The sequence below is a fragment of the Enhydra lutris genome, unplaced genomic scaffold, assembly GCF_002288905.1.
Source record: "Enhydra lutris kenyoni isolate GAN:26980312 unplaced genomic scaffold, ASM228890v2 scaffoldscaffold15, whole genome shotgun sequence".
NCBI lineage: Eukaryota > Metazoa > Chordata > Mammalia > Carnivora > Mustelidae > Enhydra > Enhydra lutris.
Genome location: NW_019154099.1, coordinates 56,613,421 through 56,636,411, shown reverse-complemented (window position 1 = coordinate 56,636,411; position 22,991 = coordinate 56,613,421). Strand labels below are relative to the sequence as shown.

Here is a 22,991-nt window from a genome sequence, read left to right as displayed (position 1 = left end):
CATATCCGCTACAGACTATGGGGAGATCATAGCCCTGGTGACATTGAAATCTCTACCAGGTTAAGCCCATTCCATGCTTCTGACCTCCAGAACTCTAAGCTGACAAATATGTGCTGTATTAAGCCAATAAGTTTGTGGTAACTTGTTAAAGCACCAATAGGAAACTGACAACAATATCCTATAATTACTCAGTGTCACTAATGCAGTTTTTAACACACATGTCTTGTTAATGAGTACATCATTGTTGTATGTGATTGTGGCCATTCCTATCCCAACAGCAAGGGACACTCCGGCAGAGGCCAGAGAGGGAGGCCAGCTTTGTCGTAGATCTGAGGTGACCAACAGAGACTGGGAAGGCCAGGGGAGTGGACAGAAGTCAATCTCTGCGTTTGAAGTCTAGACCATTAGAAACCCTACCTCCTGCCCAGTCGTGGGCCAAGTCCAGTTACCGAGAAGGGTCACGTAGCGCCTCAGGGACCATATCCTTAGCTGGGCTCTCTTCCCCTAAAAAGCCACAGGGGGAGTACCCACAACTTCTTAAAAGAGCCCACCCATGAGTTACTGAAAAGAAAACAGGAAAGAAATGTACATGGCATTTGTGGCTATTGAGCATTTTTGCTCTTGTTGGACCCCCTCAGCCTCTTGTGTGTCTGCTAAAATCCAGAGAGAGCTCATCTTGCTCCTGGGCACACCGCCTGTCCGCCAATCTTGCCGCAACTCAAACATCATTCTGAAAATGCTTCTGGGGATGTGGAACAAACTTCATAGGCTCCCCTTTCTGACATCTGTTGATTGTAAAAAAATAAAAGTAGGGAAATATTTTTTTAAACTCTAGGAAAAACTCAAGTGCTGGTGAGTCTGAATCTGAATTGCCCTTGAATAAATCAACAAAATCTTTGTGCTTCTCTTTCTCTGCCTGCGCTAAAAACTTGAATATATGTACTTTACCGCAAAAATTTGCCAAAACGGTGCCCCATATAAACATGTGTAGCTGACTGCATTTCCAGGGTAACTAGAGGCTCAAAATGATGACGTTCTATGGTTACATTGGAATGCCCCCATTTACATGTGACAGAGCTCTTTACAGAAATATAAAGGAATAAATGTGAATAAATCTTATTTAGCTGGCTCAATTTAACACTCAAGAAGTACGTGAGTCATGCCATGAGGGCTGTGCATAAAACACACAAAGAAAAAAAAAAAGAATTATTCCCAGTGAAAATCATGAAGTAGTGGGGCTTGATGGTTTTTTAGCAGCTGTGCGCAAATCATTATATATCAATGGCCATGGGGAAACATTGTCAACATCTGGAGTTTTTATTAAACAAATACCAACAGCTACCATTTGATTGCTCTTTCCGAAAGCAGAGATTAAATAATAGTCCATCAGACACCTGCTGCATGGGATTTATCACAGCAGCCTGTGCTCTCCATCAAGAGTAAAGTAGCATCTTCCCGGCATTCTCCAGCATGCACAACTTGTGAGTGAGTGAGTGTGTGTGTGTATGTGTGTGTGATTAAAAGTAGACACAGAAGAAAAGAATACTGATTAGTAAAAAACATGCTTTCTTCCTTATTTAAGTGGAAATTTAAAAAATTGAAAATGTGATTACTACATCATAACACAGTCATGTATTTTTCTGTGAATTTTAGATCCTGCATGCTCTTTTATTATAGTACTGATGTGCTTTTTTAAAAGATTGTTCACATGAACTAGGACCTGGAATGGATAATAATGAATTTCAAAGATAGAAATGGTGGGACCCATTAAAACAAGAGCTACCAGAATTGGAGTGGGGAGAATGATTATTTGCATAAATGTTTTTACAGACGTTTAAGAGTTATATGCCTGGGAAATCAGGTTGTTGATGGAAATATCAATTAGAATTTTGTCACTGCTATGTAAGGGTCATTAAGCAGAAACTTGGCTTTGAAGGAACATATAGCAACATCTTTCCCAAAGATAGTTGTTCTCTCCCATATTGAAAAAATGGAAGTATAAGGTCTTATTAATAAGCATCATCGGAAAACTGTTGTGTCTGTGCTAGTGAAAGCATGGTCCTCAGACCACCATTATCAGGATCACCTGGGAACTGGTTAGAAAAGTAAATTGCTGGGCTCTACAGCTAGACCTTTTGGATCACATTTTAGAAGTGGGGCCAAGTATCTGTGTTTTAACAAGTTTTCTAAAGGGCCTGGATGCATGCTAATTTAGAGAATCACAGGTTCATACAATTTGAGGGTGTAGATTTATTTGAAAAATATTAGGGATACTCAAATTTAGCACAACCCCCTGATCATTGGTCATATAGGGACTCATGGTCTACATATGTAGTTTTCAAACACTCCTCAAAAAAAAAAAAAAAAAACCTTTTTATGTTTCATATTGTAAAAATATCATATATGCCCATCTAGCACTTTTTCCAAATTTGATTTTACATGGAGAAATATATATCTTTAATATATAGTAGAAGGGTTCATTTAGTTGAGATGAATGAAAAATAATTGGAGTAAAAACAATCATCAAGTCTAAGGAAATACTAGGGGTGATATAGTATTTGAAAGCACCTTCTAGATTATAAAACTAAATATAATAGTTGAAGTAATATAGAGAGTGAGTGTTGGATTAATATTACTCTGACTACCAAGACATAGACTTTTTGCAGTTAAGATATTTTAAAGAATATCTAAACACTAGTAAGTACATCATTTAGCAGTATTTCAAATGAAGTTAATGAATTAATCCTGGCTCAAACATAGGAGTTAATTATTTTCATATAACAAAAATGTGTTGCCAGAAAAGTTGCTGGAACAATATCAGCAATTTGCAATTCTCTTGCTTTGCTTCCGTGGTTGCATATATCACCAAGTCCATGTTCAAGGAAAGTAGAAGGGAAGAAAGCACAGCATGAGATCCATTTATCCCTTTAATCAGAAAAGCACATCTTTTTCTTTAAAACCCTCCAGTGGGCCTTGGTTTAAGGCTCATTGCCAATGGGGCCACCTTTAATGGGAGTGATGAAGGAGATGGAGACAAGAATGACTTTTACATGAGTCCGTCAACCATGCCTGAATGGCCAGTCCAAGACTGGACAAAACCCAGGTCATTTTCAGATCAATGATTCTTTAACCAACTAATAACTTATTTAGTGATTAATGTAAACTACCAACATGTTCTTGAAATAAACTCGTTGGGTTAACCCTACAAATGTGTTTCAAGATGAGCACCTGCTTATAGGCTCTTTGTCTCTGAGGATTCTAATAATGGGTTGAAACCATGTGATAGGAAGCACATAAGTAGTCATTTTTCTCATATCCTATCTCCAACAAAATATACTAATATAAAACAGATGCTCATATCCTACTTCAACACTTACTAGGGAGATGCACTGCATGGCTGTCCTCAGTGACCTAGTCTAGTATCTCTATGCACAGTACCTCAAGGATGCTCACCCAGGACATTGGACTTTGTTAAGCACAGCTCCATCAGCAGCAGGGAGCTGAACTCAATGAACTTTCAAGGTCTCTTTTAAGGCTATTATCGGATTTGCCTGCCTGTGTAGTCTCAGGACTTGTTTATATCCACATGAGGTCAATGCTTCCTCCCTCCTATTAATTTTCTTGCCATCTGTGCTGCCAGATGTAGTGAGAACAGGGGAGGCACTCCACCCTAGGGAAGAAAAGGCAACTCCGCCCAACTGCTCTGCCCCTGCCTCAGCATCGATTCTTCTCTTTGTTCCAGGAGATTTGTGCTCTCATTTGCCAAAAGTAAAGTGTATAGCCAAGTTGAAAATAGCCATTCATTCAGTGTAAAAAAGATACAACCCGAATGGATAATATTGCATATATTTATTCACATTTGCTATTTATGAAATACATTGGAACATGTTTGTTAGCTAGAGATATGCTAGATTACAGCTTAGCATAATTGAGTGGTTGGCCAAAGACAAGTGGGATAAGATTCATTCAGAGGAGAATTAAGAGGTGCATCAAATAGGGAAAGTCAAGGGCCTGAGACCATTTATGACAGGGATAGAAGTGACATAAGTTCCTACTCTCTCTCCTGACTGAAGCAAACTTGTAAACTATCCCCCAAAATGTGAGATGCACAGAAACAGTAAAGTTATACACTGATGTTGACCTGCATTACTTCTGGCTTTTCTGTGCTGTTCTTATGGATTTTGTACCCTTGACATTACAGCCCTCAGAATAATGGGAGACTTTGGGAAAGTGTATCCCTTAGCTTTGTGTCAGTGATCTTTGTGGTCTGTAGCTAAGAGAGATTGCCCAAGATCACCCATCTATCTCATTGTTAGAGCAATGGAGGCATGGAGAGATGAGTCCCCAATGCTTTGTCACACGGAGCTATGTGCTGTAAGCAGTGCATTCTTGTAATGATTAATTCTATGATTTGTTTGGCATGTTAATATTTATGTTCTATATCCCTATATACATCCTATTATCCAAATTTACTTTGTATTGACTGAATGGAAAAATCACTTCTCTTTATATCATATGAATGGCTGCAGCTTTTAAGAGTTGGGCCTAAATGAGGCCTGAACCACTCCTAATGCTTTCATAATGTTCATGAAGAATAGATGATTGGCTGAATTGAATAAAAAATGACAATAGTGAAATAATAATAATAACAACAACAACAACAATAATAAAATGGGTTACTAGTGTAGTCTATCCAAGTTATGCTTTTCACTGACTCTTTGACTTTGAATAAATCCCTTAACCTGCCAGAATTCCCATTGTTAAATTGAGATCATTAGTCTACAAGTGAATCTGTTAAGCCTATAAGCTTTGTCCTTTGTGATAGAAAGTTGCCTATTTTAGTTGTACTGAAATTTAAATATGGTTAAAAAAAATGTTATCCAAAATGTGTATTAGAGCTGTGTCCAAGAAAAATTAAAGAGAAACAAGAGACAAGTTCAACATGAGTGCCAGATTTCTGCCCACAGCCCCCAAATCCCCAGAGGCCCAAGGGAAAAGATCAGTTTGAATATTTGGGAAGCCAAGCCAGCTGAGAGGCAACTATAGATTTTTTATCTCAGACTTAGGTTCTGGCCACCAGCTCCCATTTGGTTGAATGGTATCAATTCCAGTACCAGATTATCCAGGCTGAACTGCCCCGTGACTTCGCAGCTTCTGGCAGTTTTAGTCTGATTAATTCAACAGCTAATTTTCAAGTCATTGGGGAAATTGGAAACTGAAGTGTATCAACATTTGTAGGGTTCGATTATCCATCCGATTCCAACTATAAGTGTTCTCAGCTATATTGATAAGTAGAACTGGTCGAGCTTTTTAGGCGAAGCATGAGTATACTCTGCTCTTAAGTCCATTTATTAAGTCTATAAAATGCAGCCCAAAAGCAGTCCACATCTGTAGCAGTTTGCCACATATACAGCCCACGTTCCACCCATTTAAACGTTTATGTTGCTGAGCTTTGACGATCAAGTGATCGATGCAAACTGTGCAGTAGGATTTGATTGGAATCTTCAGGAAAAATTGAAAAATAAACAGAAAAACAACAGATTAAAGCACACATTGGGTTGACAAGAGGGAAAGTGTCAGGAGATTTTAGTGTGGTCTTGAGTGTTAGAAGGACGTCATGCAATCTTCTGCACGCTCCCTTCACTGTTGGCAGACTACCTAGTTACTGAGAGCAGGCATCCTCTTCCCCTTCAGAAATAACTCAGCACTGCACTTGATGGACACTGTGGCAGACACAGCAGACTTAGGATGGGGACTAAACTGCCCCTTGAGCTGTTCTTTCCCTGGATAGTTGTTGCTACACCTTGGAAAGAAATTCAACTTGGAATAATCTCAGTTTGTCTTTTCTGATCTCCTCCCTGTCCTTTGAGTCCATCCTTCTACCCCTGAGCTACTTTGTCATTCTCTTCTCAGGGAGCTGCTAAATCAATGAGCATTTTAACGGAGTTCCCCGATGTGAGGATGCACGAGACGCCAGGTATTTCTTGCTTAGAAACTTGCAAAACATTCTCACTATTATATGACCAAAGAAAATGCTGTAGTTAGATTTTTATTGGAACTTCAACAATACTGAAAAAGGACACTATGGAAATATCACAGATGGATATCCAAGTTGATATTTCCATATGGCAGCTATGATAAAAGAAGAAGACTGCTGGATTTGGAGACACAGAACTTCGTTTTACATCACAGCCATGCCACTTACTGTATAACCTTGCAGCACTGATTGGATTTTATGAACCGCAGCTTTTCTTCTAAAATCAAAGAGAATAAAAATGGCCTCTTCTGCCAAAATGTATTTAAAGACTAAAATATAGGCCGTGGAGAAACACCAACTGGCCCACAAAGGTCTTCGAGAAGCATTTATGAGAAGCTGCATCTAGATTTATATTGTAATTCCAATCTGTTTTGCTATTTGTCTGGGGATTAAGTTCATTCTTAAATATCAAGCTTAGCCTTGAACATGTACATAAAGTTTAATTTCAGATCAAATCATCTGTAGAATTTGAAATCAGATATCTGTTTCATGTCATTATTCTAGCCTCTTCAAAATTCTATAGATAACAGAATATTCCAGGAACACACACACACACACACACACACACACACACACTCCAAATTCATCACCCATATGTAGTCAGTGGACATTGCCTACTGCCCCAAAAAAGACTTCATCTACAGAGAAGAGACCATTTGTTTTCACAGCACTGAATTCTAAGATCATTCACGGAAGAGAATGAAGTTCACTACTCATTATATGAGATTAGCATACTTAATGGCTGGGTTGACAATTAGGCTTAGCATAATTGTTTTTCTTTTCTTTGTAAAATTGTGTTTTGCCATAAAACACATTGTTTGTAGTTTAACACCATTTTTTTTAAAGACTGTCTTTATTTATCAGAGAGAGAAAGAGAGAGCACAACCGGGGTAGTAGCAGGCAGAAGGAGAAGCAGGCTCCCCTCTGAGAAGGCTCCCAATGCAGGACTCAATCCCAGAACCCTGAGATCGTGAACCGAGCTAAAGGCTGACTCTTAACCAACTGAGCCATCCAAGCCTCCTTAGTTAACACCATTTTTATAACAAATACTTATATAAGAAAGTATAGGGTTGAGAAATTGAGATTTTCCTATAATTTATAATAGGTTACCTAGCTTTGAAAAATAATGTTCAATTTTAATTATTGTAATACATAAGTCAGAACACAAAACAGACATATATAAAATAAAAAGAGGTAGGTAAAAAATGATGAATTAGATATCTGGAAGTGTGCTACTTCAATTTAATATGGCAAATAACTGGCGTACATTCTAGACTGGCTATGGTAAAGCAAAACACAAATAATGGACTGGAAAATAGAAATAAGGGATTTATATAAAAATCGGTACAGAGAGTCAAAAAGACAAAAATGTTAAGAAATACTATAAACATGTGGGATAAAAACTGAATCTCCATCATGTCTGGTGTGTATAATAGTGATTTCAGGAGAAACACAATTTTCTGGAATGTGAAAAAGAATAGTTTACTATTGTAAGCGACTTTGATTGCCATGGAAGATAAAAGAAAGAAACTCCTATTTAGGTATATGGTAATAATACTAAAGAATACCTAGTATAAAGTGATATTTTTAAAGTTACAAGATATAGATGATCTATAGCTGAAGAAAATTGGACTAATGGCAAAAACACGAAGCTAAAAGAAAATAGCATTATTCACAATAGGCAAAAAGGTGGAAGCAAGACAAACATTCATCAAGAGATGAAGAGATGAAAAAACGTGGTATGTACTTACAGTGGAAAATTATTCATCCTTAAAAAGGAAGAGAATCTTGTCACATGCAACAATATGAATGAAGCTTGAATACATTCTGGCAAATGAGCTAAACCAGACATAAAAAGGCAAATACTGTATGATTTCAAATATATGAATACTCTAAAGTAGTCTGATGAATAGAAACAGAAATTAGAGCAACGGTCATCAGGGGTGGGGTCTACGTATAGACATGAATTTTGAGATTGACAAAATGAAAAGGTTCTGAGAGCTATTTAACTTCTGAACCTTACACTTAAAAATAGATAAGATGGTAAATTTTATGTTATGTGTTTTATACCCCAAGAAAACAAAAACTTAAAGGCAATGACTAATAACTTCCAAGTAATCACAAAACGAAAACTGTTAACTGGTAATTTTAAACTCCGCTAAAGGGACCAAGACTGATAATGGATTAAAAACTGTTTGAATGGCAGTGTGCTTTAAATTTTCTTTTATTCAAATGATTGTTTTAAGATATTACCTACTTAGACAGAAGCGAGTAGCTCAGATGCAGAAAGTGGACTGGAATGATGACACCAACAAGCGAGAGTAAACTCAAGGAAAGTGAAACTTCTGGAGAATTGGGCGAACATTGATGTCACCAGAGATGAAGTGGCAATAAATCTGAAACCAAAGCTAGGTTCTTGTCTGTTTGTTTGTTTAGTGTCTAACGAGATATGTCAACCTTGGCCAGACAGGCAGCTGGGAGGCGGAATGAGCCCACAGACAAGTGCACCGAAGTGGATATGTATTCCAGAATGCCTAATGAAAGGAGCAAGAGGCATAATGATGTGGAGTACTCAATAATTTGTTGTATGAAATGTGAAGACCTTCTGTTAGAGGATCCTCGTTAGCAATTGTGTTAAGGAAGGACGCCAAATTGAAAGTAACAAACTTTTTGGGAAAGGATAGAATCAGAATGAACAAGGAAGAGGTAAAAATGGAACTTTAACTGTATCTACATTTTCTTTTCAATAAGAATATGCTCACACTAATATGACCAAATTAAAATATTTGATGAAGAGTGAATATACAGGTATTCATTTTTATCTTTCTTTGCTAGTTTTAAAAATACTTAAGCTCAACAACATGTTAATACAAAAAAAATTAGAAAAAAATACAGTATACGCCTGCAAAAACAAGCTCAAATTCATTTTTAATTTCTCATCATTCCAAATCAGTGTAGCCCCTCATGAGGCGATCACAGTAGTATGACCTGTGCTTAGTGACAGATTTCACTGACTGGAAAAACTTCAAGGGTTAACATCTCACAAGTTTAAAACTATTTCGGAACAGTTTTTTATTGTTCATTTTTATAATAACACACATTTTTGAAGTAGAACTTCCTGCATTGACATTATTCAACAGGCCACCAGACCCAAGTTCAGAGTCTTCATTATCAACGTAATATGTAGCCTTCCAGAGTGCCTGTGAGCTCACCTGCACACCAGGCTCCCAGAGTTTCATATGTTTATTTCAGCACTGCACTTTCCCTGAAATTTCCCATAAATCCGAACAGCACTGGGGCATTGCTTTATAACATCTGGTTCTTAGTGGAAGGTTATGGTGTGAAGTGATACCCAGAGAATTAGGGAGGAGACTCAGTATAAACGGACCCCTCATTTATGAATTTTCAATGCAAACAAAACAGAACCGGGACATAACCATCATCTTTGTGCCCTCACTATGAAGAAAATACCTGTGTAAGAAAAGTTCAGCACAATGTTTTTAATTAATTTCAATCAAAGGAATATTTTTAAGGCTGATACTTTCCTAGATCCTGTGGGAAACATGCAGATGTTCAGAGGTAAGTCATAGACCTCAAGAACTCGATGTTTTAAGAGGGACACAGGGCACATATAAATAAAATATGATAGACAATTCTTGGGGCATGAAGTTTCATACAAAGTTATACACACAGAAAAATTAGATAGGCCTGCTGGGAGTCATAAATGTCAATCTGGGCATTGATGGATGAATAAAAAATTCATTTAGACATGTTTAAAATGTTGTTTTCTAATGATAAATGTAATATGCATTCATTTGGGAAGAGGGCCCTTCAGAGGACCACAAAGGAGGGGATTTCTTATTGTATATGATACGCCTGTGGATTTCAATAGCTAGACCCTTTATCCCATGAGGGTTCCCACTGGCATAAGTACGACTCCTTGCTCCCCACTGAGCAAGGAGTCCAGGTTCCCACAGAAATAATCCAGCTGACGGAAACTGGGAGTCTCTGTTTGTCCCCAGAGCAAGTGTATACAGGGAGATGTCACTTTTCCTCCAAAGTAGAAATAGGTTCCTGGCTTCCACTTTTACGGGTGAGAGCATTTGGAATAGCAGTTAGAAAGCAAACTGAAAAGTGTTGAGACAGGAACAAACACGGCGTGTGCAGATTAGGGTGGGAGACAAGAGTGGCTTGATGTTTCCAGGCACCTGGTGGCTGAAGTGGTATGGGAGGTTTTATGGTTTATAGAAATTGTTTTGGAAGTGCTTGTGGGTTTAAAACTATAGCAACTTTAACACATTTTATTGCTCACTTAAATTAAACATACGTCGAACCCTTTAATAGTGAATAGTGGTCATTAAAAAAATAAAAAGGTAACCCAAATATCGTCTTTTCTGTTTGTCAGCCCTTTTCTAGGTATTGCTTACTTACTATTCTCCTGGATTTTTGTCTTTTTTCCACAGAAGCCATTGCTGTGGCCATCTTCTATGCCGGTTCTGGAGTTAGGAAAGATGACTGCACAAAGGCTTCTCCAGCAGAGAGCTTGACGTCTCCTGCCCAATCTCCCTGTCCTGTCCTGCTCTGGATTCACCGAATCTTTTGTTGGATGCTTCTCAATGCCTCCCAAGGGATACACCTTTGGGTCGTTTTTGATCCATCACAGTATTAGTTTAAAGTGGCTTCTGAGATCATGCAAGAAAGAAAGCATTCAGGCTTCTGAAGATTGGGGCTTGTCCAGCTCAGCCTTTTGTCTCCTATGGTCTGATGCTCAGTCAGAATTCCAGAAGCAAGTCTCCATTTACCTCCTACAGTCTGCATCAGAGCTTCAAATTCTGTGATTTGGGGTTTAACAATTTCTCTATCTGGTAATGCTTCATTTTGCCCATTCCCTCTGACCAGGATCATTATAATAGCTTTACTCTGCTGCAGTGAAAAGCAAATATTAAATGTTCTCAGACACTTTTCAAACATCATTAATTATTTGTTTCTTTATTTAAAAGACTTTATTTATTCATTTGACAGAGAGCGTACACGCAAACAGGGGAAGGGGCAGGCAGAAGGAGAGGGAGAAGCAGGTTCCTGGTAGAACAGGGAGCTGGACCTAGGGGTTGATCCCATGATCTGGGATCATGACCTGAGCCCAAGGCAGATGTTTAACCAACTAAGCCACACAGGTGCCCCTCAAACTATACTTAAATAAGGAAGTTTAGAAGTTCTGCTTGTATACTACGATAACTTTTCTGTAACGCACACATAAATACATACATATATTCCTTAATATTACATATAAATTTAATTCCCGTGTAATGATTTATTGTTGAAAATAGAAACACACTGTATAGAAATTTCCCATGTTGCCAAGTTTAATTCATTATAAAAGAAATCCTGGTCTCCATGTTTATTATTGTTATTATTTAATTAAATCTGAATTTTTATAAAAGTTGATGGCTTTAAGTGAGAGATCCATATACATGTCAGTCATGTGTTTCTAATGTGTTTTAATCCTAAAATTTCTCAGTAGACTTGAAACTGTTCCTACATCTGTTATGAACTAAGGATTAAGTTGATTATTTGAATTTCTAGCTTGTGAAGAAAAAGAAGGGCTTTTCTCTTTATTATAGATAAGAGAATACAATTTATCACTTAGCTTTCATGATAGGATATTGGAAATAGTATCCCTAATGACTTCATTATCTATTGTCTCATGTGCAAAATAGGATAACACATGGAATTTCCTCTAAAAGTCATTATTAAGAAAATAGAAGAGTCACAAGGAACTTATTATTGTAGGTGACTTTGTCAATATTGATATCAATCATTCTAAACTTTGTACTTCCTTCTGTGTTGAAGCATTAAATTATATATCATGTGTTAAATTTATGAGTGGGATATCTATTCATGGGTCAACCAGACAGTGATTCAGTGTTTTCCATATGACACTCACATCTGATAGATTCTCAACAGTATAATCGTTTAATAAGAATTGCCTGAGAAAGAGGAGTAAGGACAACGATGTATACACACACCTAAAAACATTGTTGCTCTATGTTTATGTATGTATATATATATAAAACTAGAAATATATGCAGGTAAAGTATTAAAGTATACTGTGCATTATCATATAAATATATATATATATATATATATATATACATATTTCTTCACTCCTACTATTTTTTCATAGCATTTATCAGATTGCAATTAGTACAGTAATTTGTGCAATTACTTGCATTTTGACTGCTTATGAAAGTGGTATTAACATAAAAAACAAACGAGATCAGCTTTGAAAATTGCCTGAGCAGACAAATCACTTTCGTTGTACAAGCAAAACTTAATTTAAGTAATTTTGCAAGGCTAAGTTGACCTGGGTCATTTCTTGTTTATGTTTTTGCAAGTCAGAAGCAAAACTTGAACTGTTTCCCAAGGTTGATATGAGGTAATCACTGACTGGATTCTCTATCACTTCAGAAAATTCTAATTCTAGGGGCACCTGGGGTGGCTCAGTCGGTTAAGCATCTGACTGACTTAGGCTCTGGTCATGATCTTGGAGTCCTGGGATAGTCCCACTTCAGGCTCCCTGTTCAGTGGGGAGTCAGCTTCTCCCTCTGCTCCTCCTTCTGCTTGTGCTCTTTGTCTTTCTCTCAAATAAATAAATAAAATCCTCCAAAAGATTCCAATTCTATAACCTTTCACTGTGAAGAACACACAGCACTGATTCTCACCCTAGAAGCTGCTTTATAACAATATATCCCTGAGCCTCATTCCGCGTTTCGGTATGAGCGCTCCCTGTTTGCAAAATGTCGTGTGTGTGTGTGTGTGTGTGTGTGTGTGTGTGTGTGTGTGTGTACAATAAACTTTTACTAATTATTGCTTCGGTGGTTCATTGATTTTAATTCTGTTACTTCTGAAGTTTTGGCAATGTGCGCTAAGTTAGCCGGCTTCAGGAGAACATCAAGATGCAGGGTCTGCTGAATACAGAAAGCAAGTAAAACAGAGTAAATCCCAAAGATTCACCTTGTATGTCAATAGACGGAGTGATGACCTGTGTCTGCAGGGAGTTCAGTGGTATCGATAAGATATTGGGAGGGAACTTTTAGGAAGGGAGAGGAGAGGGCACATCTAAGGATGTCCTCTACCCAGAGACCAAAGTGTCCTTTGAAAGTACACAGCAATTCTAAAAGCATTCTAATTTTACAGGAAATGTCAAAACAGGTTCAATATATATTATGTAGTTGTTTAAGCACTAAGTAGGTACACGCAAAGCAAATTTCCCAAATGTTTTCTGTTACTATTGCATTAGAATAAGAATCTTTCTTGGAAATTAAGTCAAAAGTCCTAGTGGAACTAATTTTTTTTTCTCATTTACCTTTGGATGAACTATTTCTTTAAAAACAAACAAACAGACCAAAAAAAGCAGTAAAATCTCTAAGAAAAGGTGTGTTTTATTTATTTCTCTTACTTAAGTCTCATTTCCTGGAGACTATAATCTAGGAAAGTTATTTTGAATCAATAACAATGCAGATAGCATCTCCCAACATTTTAAGGCTTTATAATCATCTCAAAGTGAAACCTATTAAAAACAAAAAGTGATTACGGTTTTAATCAACTAGTGCAGATCTACATAGTGTCACAAATTATATGGTTCAGAAGTTGGATTTTAACTACTTCCTTCAACAGGAAATCATTGTTAGTTATTATTTAACAATTGTATTTGTCACTGGCCATGGAAGTCTTTATCAGTTAGCTAAAATAGCATTCATTTTATATGTAAAGTTATTTAAAAATACCCCAATACATGCTTTTCTTTTCCTAAATTAGCTACTAGAAGGAAGAAAATAGCTCACTGTATACTACAGTATATCACACTTCCCTGATTATATATACATACCAGCACACAAAAGAACACACCCATATCTTCCAAATGAGAGAGAGACAGAGATGGAGGGACAGAGAGAGAGAGAGAAAGAGAGGGAGGGATTTTCAGATTCCTTTGTGGCACTTTGGTACTTAATATTCAATCTATTTCATATAGGTATTATTTACTAAGTATGATTTTCTTCATATTTCTTCAGACGAGTAAATTAGAATTCTTTCTCATTTTTCCTTACTTCATAAACTCTAGCATTGTGTACATTTCTCTTTTTAGTCATTGGAATAAGGAATTTCAGTATCAGTCTTAATTTGGATAGGTTCAACTTAGTTCTTTTGGGAATTCTGACATTTTTGGTGATTAAAATACATTATTACAATTATCTAGGGACTTTCTCTTCAACAAGGTGGCAGAGAAGTTTGTCAGCGGCGGCTTTGAAGCAGACACAGGGACACAGATCTTTGTGAAGACCCGAAGCGCCAAGACCATCACCCTCGAGGTCAAGCCCAGTGACACCACAGAGAATGCCAAGGGCAAAACCCAAGACAAGGAGGGCATCCAGGCTGACCAGCAACGTCGGATTTTTGTGGGCAAACAGCTGGAGGATGGTGGTGTTCTCTCCTACTAGAATATCCCAGAGAGGGTTCACCCTGCACAGGGTGCTTCTCCTGCAAGGTGAGATCATCACTGTGCCTTCCCTCTACCAGCGGGCCCTGAAATACAACTGTGGCCAGATGATCTGTCACAACTGTTATGCTCAGCTGCTCCCCTGCTCTGTCAACTGTCACTGGAGTTTGGCCCCACCAGCAACCTGTGCCCCAAGACGGAGGTCAAATAAGTCTCTCTATCTGCTCTTTCTTTGCCTTCAGGACAGCCTCCTGCCAGAGCCCCAGGGCCTTGGAACCTCAATAAAGTTTCCCTTCCCTTGGCTGGAACAGTAAAAACAAACAAACAAAAATTTATATATATCTATAAATACAGGTATTAGATAGATAGATAATTACTGTTTTATCTCAATAGAATTGAAGAAGGTGCTGTGCTTAGATAATGGACATGCCATTTGCAGGAGAAGGCAGAAAGCTTAGTCAGTGCTTCACATATAGTAGATACCGATCTGTGGCTGAATGCGTGGTTATGCTTAGGTCCAGCATTTCACTAAGCAAACCACCTGTTTCATAGTCTCTGGTCTGACTTTCCTCTAAAGTTGTCCAATGTCTCTGTGCATATTTGTCTTGTTCCCTTATCCTTGTAGCTAATTTCTTATATTTTCAGGGTAAAATCAAATGCTGCCGTGCTGAGAAATCTTCTGTTATCCACACCCAATACATGTTGGTATTGCAAGAAATCTGTACCCACATCTCTAGGCACAGAACAAAAATGTCTCTGCTCTGCTTACTGCCCCTACCTGCCCTTAGGCTGATGATCCCAGTCAGTGCAATATGGAAAAGAATCAAAAGGCATAAATACTAAAAGAAAAGAAGAACAATCTTCATCTGTAGGTAATGTGATTATTTATGTAAAATCCTATGGAATCCATAGAAATTCTAGAAATACAAGTGAATGTAACAAGGTAACTGAAAATGAGATTGATACATAATCAATTAAATTTCTATGGACAAGCAGCAAACAATTAGAAAATTAAACTTTAAAAATATTCTATTTAAAACATTAAAACCATGAAATTTATAGGTACACCTATATATAATAATAACAACAGATGTGCATTAAAATCTTGCTGAAAATAATCATAGAAGACTTAACTAATGGAGAAGCTCACTAAGTCACTAGGTTCATGGATTAGAAAATTCAATATTGTTTGAAATGTCAGTTCCATCCACATTTATCTAATTTACAAATTTAATTTTTCTCTCACCTAATTAGAGTTATAATAGCTTATGGTATTTTTTTTTTTTTTGCTGATTTGGTGATTATAAATTTTATGTGAAAATGCAAAATAACTAGAAGAGCCAACATAATCCTGGAAAAGAACAAAACTGGATAACTTGTATCTCCTCATTTCAAGTCTTAGTGTACATTCACAATAATCAACATAGTATCAATTTGACATATGAATAAACAAAGAGATTTGTGTAACAAAGTTACAGAATAGCAAACCTTGAAATAGAATAGCATGTATTTGTCAGTTCCTTTTTACAGAGACAATAAGGCAATTTGATGGAAAATGGAAGATATTTCAATGAATCATGCTTGAATTGGACTAATTTATGGGAAAGACATTAACTAGGGTCCTGATTCTTACCAGTAATTTATAAAGACTTCTACATAATGACTGAGAGGATCTAGACCAGGAATGGAAGGTTGACTGAATGTTCAAAAATGAATTAATGCAAGGAGAAAAGTCACACAACTATTTCTATAAATGTGGGAAAAGCATCTGAGAAAATTTGACACTCACACGTAATTAAAAACTCTAACAAACTGAGAATGTGAGAAGAATGCCTGAATATTATAAAGTATATGTTATTTTAAATCAGTTGCAGACATAGAAGATAAAACTAGCCATCTTCTGTAAGAAAGCATTGAAGAATATTTTAGTGACCTTGCTAGATAAAACTCATATTGTGATCATATCTGATAGATTTATACCTCAGGGCTTTTTGTTGTTGTTGTTATTTCTATTGTCATCCTTATTTATTTTGAATCTAATCATTCACTGGTGATATATGAAAAAAAAAATGGATATTTTGTGTTAATCTTGTTTCCTGCAACCCCGGTATGTTTGCTAACCAATTTCAGCCGTCATTTAAAAAAAAATTATTATTATTATTTCTTTTGGAGTTTTCTGCATAATCATGACATCTGCTGATCTGTTTGGCTTTATTGCCTTGTATTGTTTCATTGAACAGCATGACTTCCAGTCGGATGTGAAAGCAAAGTGGTGAGGTTGTGTCCTTGCCTTGTTCCCCATCATAGGGAGAAAACATTCAGTTTTTCACCACTTAGTAAGATGTTAGCTGTAACTTTGTGTACGTGTGTTTTATCAAGTTGAGGAAGTTCTGCTCTATTTCTAGTTTGCTAAGAGTATTTATCATGAATGAGTATTCACATTTGTCAAAATTTTTTTCAACTTCTATGATATACTCATATGAGTTTTCTTTTTTATATTGTGGATGTAGTAAGTTAAACTGATGATTGATTCTCAAATAGTAAGCCAGCTTTATATATGTGTCATATGTCTTACTTGGAATTAATGTTTGATGTTTTTTATATATTGCTGAATTCAATTTTCTAATACTTTGTAGAGGATTTTTGCATCTGTGTTCATGAAAGCTGTAATGGAAAAAGCAAATGACATCTTAAAGTAGATGATTAATATAAGGAGAGATGGAAGTGCTAAGAAATAATCAAAAGAAAATGCATAAGTGAAAAAAATAAAGAATTTTGACATGAAGAATGCTTTTGTGGGCTGATCAGTAGACTGGACACAGCCAATGAAATCATCAGTGAGGGTGAAGGTATGTCATTGGTTATTTTAAATTCATGGTCTGATAATATCAACATCTGTGTCATATTTGAGACTGGTTATGTTTTTTGCTTTGTCTCTTCATGCTGTTTTCCTTTGTCTTTGTAATTTTTGTTGAAAATGGCCATCCTCTGTCAGTGAATAGGTGCTGAGTTATTTAAGACCCTTAGTATGAGGTTTTACATTAATTTGGCTAGGAGTCTGACTGTGTTTAATATTTGTTTTAGTTATTGGTTCTAGAGTTCTCAAATTTCCCTATAACTCCTTTTCCTTTTCCTTTATTTTTCTGGACTTTCCTAAAAACCTTCTTTAGATAATGTCTCTGTATCCCAGCCCTTCAGCTCTAATCTAATGTTTTACATGGGAGTCCTGGTGGTTAGGTAGTAAGGTTGGGAGAGAAATTTTTCTATAATCTTAGGATTAAATCCTAGTCTTTTAGTGGCGCTAAGTCCCTGGGCTGTGACCTTCCTAGGTATTTTTTTAGCTCTTTGCTTTCCTTTACTTTCTTCTGCTTTGCTTTGCTTTGCTTTTCATCATGCAGATAGGCTAGAGGGTGCTGCCGTTGGGGTATAAGATGCAGGTGAATTCCTTTCCCCTGCAGAGTCGTCCTCCGTTATAGAGGATGCTCCAGGATCAATTAAGGGCTACCAAAATCCAAATCAAGTACATCCTCAAAAGATTCTCTACTGTTTTCCCAGATTCTGATTCTAAGGAAGCAGAAGTCCTAAGTCCTTTTCCACAAGTTGCCTCCTAGTCTTTGCATTAACCTAAAGGTTAGATAATAGCCTCCTAATAGATATTATAAATTTGAATTATTAACTCATATTTAAATGCACTCAGGAATACACTGTAGATTTTTTTTTTAGAGTAACCTCATATCATAAGTTCTGAGTCAAGATTTGATGATCATTTTGAAAGCAGACCCAATAGATTATACACTCTTGCCTCGATACACAGTTATCAACGTCTCCAATGAGGTATGATAAAGTGCCCTCACGGTCACCTATTTAAGTGGGAGACAATTTGTGCAGTAAAATAATTTCTATCTTTTCCAAAATAGATTTGGTTGATGCTCAAATTTATTTGTGGGTGACATTGTTATATAATGCAGAATGCTGCATTTTAAGTCACAAAGCTGTGAATATTGAGATACATGTAAATAATGCTGTATATAACATTCTTAACAAATGCATCAAAAGTACACTAATTATACTAAATAAATAGCACTGATGGCAACAATGTATAAATGCAGGGCTTGTTAGAGTGAGGAAATAAAAAAGCATCCAACCCTGTAACTGAACCCTGCTGTTTCCTGGGATAGCACCCCATATGGTCCTCAGTCTAAAAGCACCACAACATAAGGCAGTATTATATGCCCTAGAGCATTCTTAGCAAATAGATTATAATAGTGTGGTACGGAAAATATGGAAATAATTCTTTCCTTTTATTTTTGAGCCAGGCAAACCTAGACAGAAATGGCAAATAATTTTCTAGGAAGTTTTATAGAGAAGAGTTTTGTAGAACTCCCCTTTATGAAGTTTAGTTAAGACCTCCCCTTTACGTTCTATAAATCAATGGCAAAATGCAAAATAAAGGACATCCTTTACCCTGAGACATTTATATCTTACTCTTTTGAGGACAGGCACATCTTGGTACAAAACTTTATTATTAAAAAAAAAAAAAAAAACTCTAGTACAATATGGAGAACAAAGACAAGGCTTTGGTTGATATAACAATATGTAAACTCTCTAAACAAATTGATACATTAAATATTTCCTTGCCTAGTTGCCCAAAAGTGAAAATTAAGATGGATAGTATTGAAACCCTTTTAACAACAGATTTGTGCCAACATGTAATATAGTAGCAAAGTCAGATCTGTGAGATAGGAAGCCTTCATTTTTTTTTTTTTTATTTAACCAGTGATAGAACTGTTAATGCTTTAGTGTTATTTTGTGTTATGTATAATTTATAACTTTCATGGAAAAATGTATTAATCTGGACCTCTTAATTAGATCACTTCCAAACCAAAAAGTCTGAAAATATTGCATTTTATTTTTATTTTACTTACCAAATGAAATTATGTAATATGCAGTTACATACTGGATATCCTTTAGAACACCCATTGGAACACAAGGGGGGATTATCTTTAGAAAGGTACTTAGATTCACGGTAGCTCAATATTCTCATTATTCATGTTAACAGCAACAAAAATTCTGAATGCATTATCATAGTTTATTACACTTGATTAAAACGTTTCCTCACACTTCTTGCTTCTTACACAAAATGTGTGTGTGCCCTCATGTACGTGTTTAAAGCAGAAATATAAGTTTTATAATGAGAGTTAACAGATTTAAATCACAAATGCCTTTCAAATTTTCAAGTTACAACTTGGGAAGCATTAATTTTATGGGATTTTATATTTGATGAGAATCCCATTTTGTCACGAATTCTACATTAATCTTTTATGAGAAGTCAACAGTAGATAACATAGAGATAATTATTTATGGTAAGCTAAAATGACACCAAAACACTCCAACATTAATTCCCTTCATTGTAAATTATCAACTCGGATTCTAATAGAATTAACTGAAGGCCAAGTAAAATAATATAATTTATTATATAATCCTATAAATCTATACAGAGGATAATGAGGAGATATGTACTACATTACAATCAGGAATTTGATTGTTATTCATAATCACTAAATCTTTGATCTTGTTATATTCATGCGAAATAGATGGGGAAGTAGAAAATATGTTTTTTCAATAGGTGAAAAATGAAGGTAAGTCAAAAGAATAAGATAGTATTCAAAATTATTCAGCCAAGTAAAGGAATAGTAGTCAAAACATAGGCAGAAATTTGGATTCCAACATTAAATTTTCAGAAAAATACTTATGTGCCATAAGCTAATGGCTAAACGTATGCCTTTAATTTATTAGAGGCCTTCCTTATGCCATGAGACAAAAATAAATTACCAGAAAGAGTGCCTGCGTTTTGTCTTCTCTGTTTCCCCATGCAGATGATAGTCATATAGAAATAACCTAAACAGGGGAAAAATGGTAAATTGAGATGCTTATTTGAAATTGATAATTTTCTATAAATAAGAATAATGCAAACTTCAGCTTTCTGAGTATTTTTAGATAATTACTCCAGTTTTATTAGCAGATCTACATCACGCCAACTATAACCTGTTCTTGATACTTCATGATCTCTGTGAATAATAATAATAAAATGTCACTCATTTCAATGTACCTTCTTCATTGTACTAGGAAGAAGACAGAGGTAGGATTAATCACATTAGTCTAGAGCAAAATAAGATTTAGAACGTTTAGGGAAATCTATCATTCACTGAATGACTATGTGTGCCAGCAGTTACAGTATATTACATACACCTGACCTCTGTTAAATCTTTCCCAAAGGCCTGTGAGGTCCTGTATGATTTCTATTTTGGAGATAGGGAAAATGAATCACAGCAATTTGGATTAAGTTCCTAAATTACAGAACTAGAGAGAGGATCTGTCCAGCTGCAAATGCAGTTCTCTTTCTCCTACAAGTATCTTGAAACCTGGCCCCTGGATTGGAAAACTTCCCCAGGCTCTGGATGACCTAAGGCAGCCTGACTCTTGAGCTCTGGTCTCAGCAAGATGTACTTTTCTCTCACCTGTTGTTACTTGCAGGCGTTTTATATTTTACAAAAAGAACCAAATCCCATAGAACATCCAATAGCAAGAGTAAACTGTAATGGAAACTACAGATTTTGGTTGACAGTGGTGAGTGGGCATGTAGGTTCATCCAGCAGAGGGAAGGTCCCATTCTAGTGCACGAGCTCTGTGGGAGCTGTTGTGCATATGTACCCCACAGGAGGTACGTGGGAAATCTCTGTACTTTCTACTCAAGTTTGACCATGAACTGAAAACTGTTCAAAAAATAGTCTGTATTTCAAAAGCTCTCAAGTGGTTTTAAAACATCCATCCTTAAAAATGCCTCCTCCTCAGGCCATCTGGATGGCTCAGTCAATTAAGCATCTGCCTTTGGTTCAGGTCATGATCCCAGGGTCTTGGGATCCAGCCCTGGCTCAGGCTCCCTGCCTAGCAGGGAGCCTTCTTCTCCCCCTACTCCCCCTCTCCTTCTTCTCTCTCTCTCTCTTTCTCATCCTCTATCAAATAAATAAATAAATAAACAAACAAATAAATAAATAAATAAAATCTTTTCAAAAAATACACCCTCCTTGGACAATGACATGCAAGACCTCACCATATACGAGAAAGTGAGAGCTGAAGCCCGTTCTGGACTTCTCCCCATCCTATCGGTGTCCAACTAAGAAATCACATCAGCAGAACGCTGACTCTATTCCCCGTTTGGTTTCTTGTCTGTTGTCATTATTTACACCACAGAATGATAACACAAACAAATACATTTCATATTTTTCTCAGCATTTCAAACACTTTACCTACAGGAAGCATCTATTTTGCAATTTTAAACCTCTTCCTCCAAGTTTAGTTGAAGATGAGGACCCCATTCTTTTTTTTTAACGTGAGAGTCATTTTAAAATTTGCCATCCTGATCAGTGTCACTTTCCTTAACCTGACCTCATAGATTCTGTTTTTCTGTGTTTTAATGATTTTTACTGCTGTGCTATGTGGCTTTACTGAAGTCTTCACAATCCTCTTAAATGTTGGAGCACAGGGTGGTACCAACACTTTAATAAGCAGCAGTGCATAAGAAGTGAGCAGATTGTTTCTTACCTTTTCAGACTTTCAATATTTCAACAGAAGCACTTAAGAGCAGAAATTCTCGGACTCTACATAACAATCATAGATTTCCCCAAGACCCTCTGTTCTTCTCTATTCTATACCTAGGCAGAAGTTTGTATATATGTGTTTCAATTGGAGCCTTTAAAAACTACTTCAATGTCATGTGTGCAGACTTAATTTTATTAGAAGAGAGCCTCATACAGTAGGAATGCTACAGACTTTGAAATCAGAGAAAGCAGGGATGGATCCTGTCCCCATCATTTAGTTCCAATTTATTGTAACTCCCCAGCTTCAGCTCCATCATTTCAAAAGTTGTTCATAAAGTCCAAGATTTTTTTTTTCCTTGAGAAAGCTGTCACATATCTTAGTCACAATTAAACATACATTTACTCTCTAAAGTGCATCAGCCATGATATTTGCCTCTGTGAGACAGTTCTAATAAAGATGACTTGTCCCTCATCCCCCGGCCTCTCTCCACTCAAAAAGATCACAACACAGAATATTTTTAGAGAAACTGGAATCATAATATTGGGATTCACATCTTAGATAAAACTCATAGTAACTTAAATAACTGAGTCAATTAATCATTAGCGTTTCAATGTCCTCAATGTACCATAATTCTAATGATTTACATCTTTTAAAGTAGCTTTGATAATTAACTGAAATAAAATGTGAAAACTATTTATATAAGCTGTCAGAGAAGCAGAAGTTACAAAAATAGCATATTTGAAATTAGATTGGGGTAAAAGATAAAGCTACACAAATGGTTTCTAAATTTTCATGCCGATCTGAATATATGAACATTTGTATAATTATGTGAAGGGCATATATATTTCATGTGGAACT

General features: G+C 36.3%; 1 pseudogene; it reads left to right on the top strand.

Annotated features, from left to right (window-relative positions):
• The first annotated feature begins 9,600 nt into the window (after nt 1–9,600).
• On the top strand, nt 9,601–14,745 carry LOC111146946 (annotated as a pseudogene).
• The last annotated feature ends 8,246 nt before the right edge of the window (nt 14,746–22,991 follow it).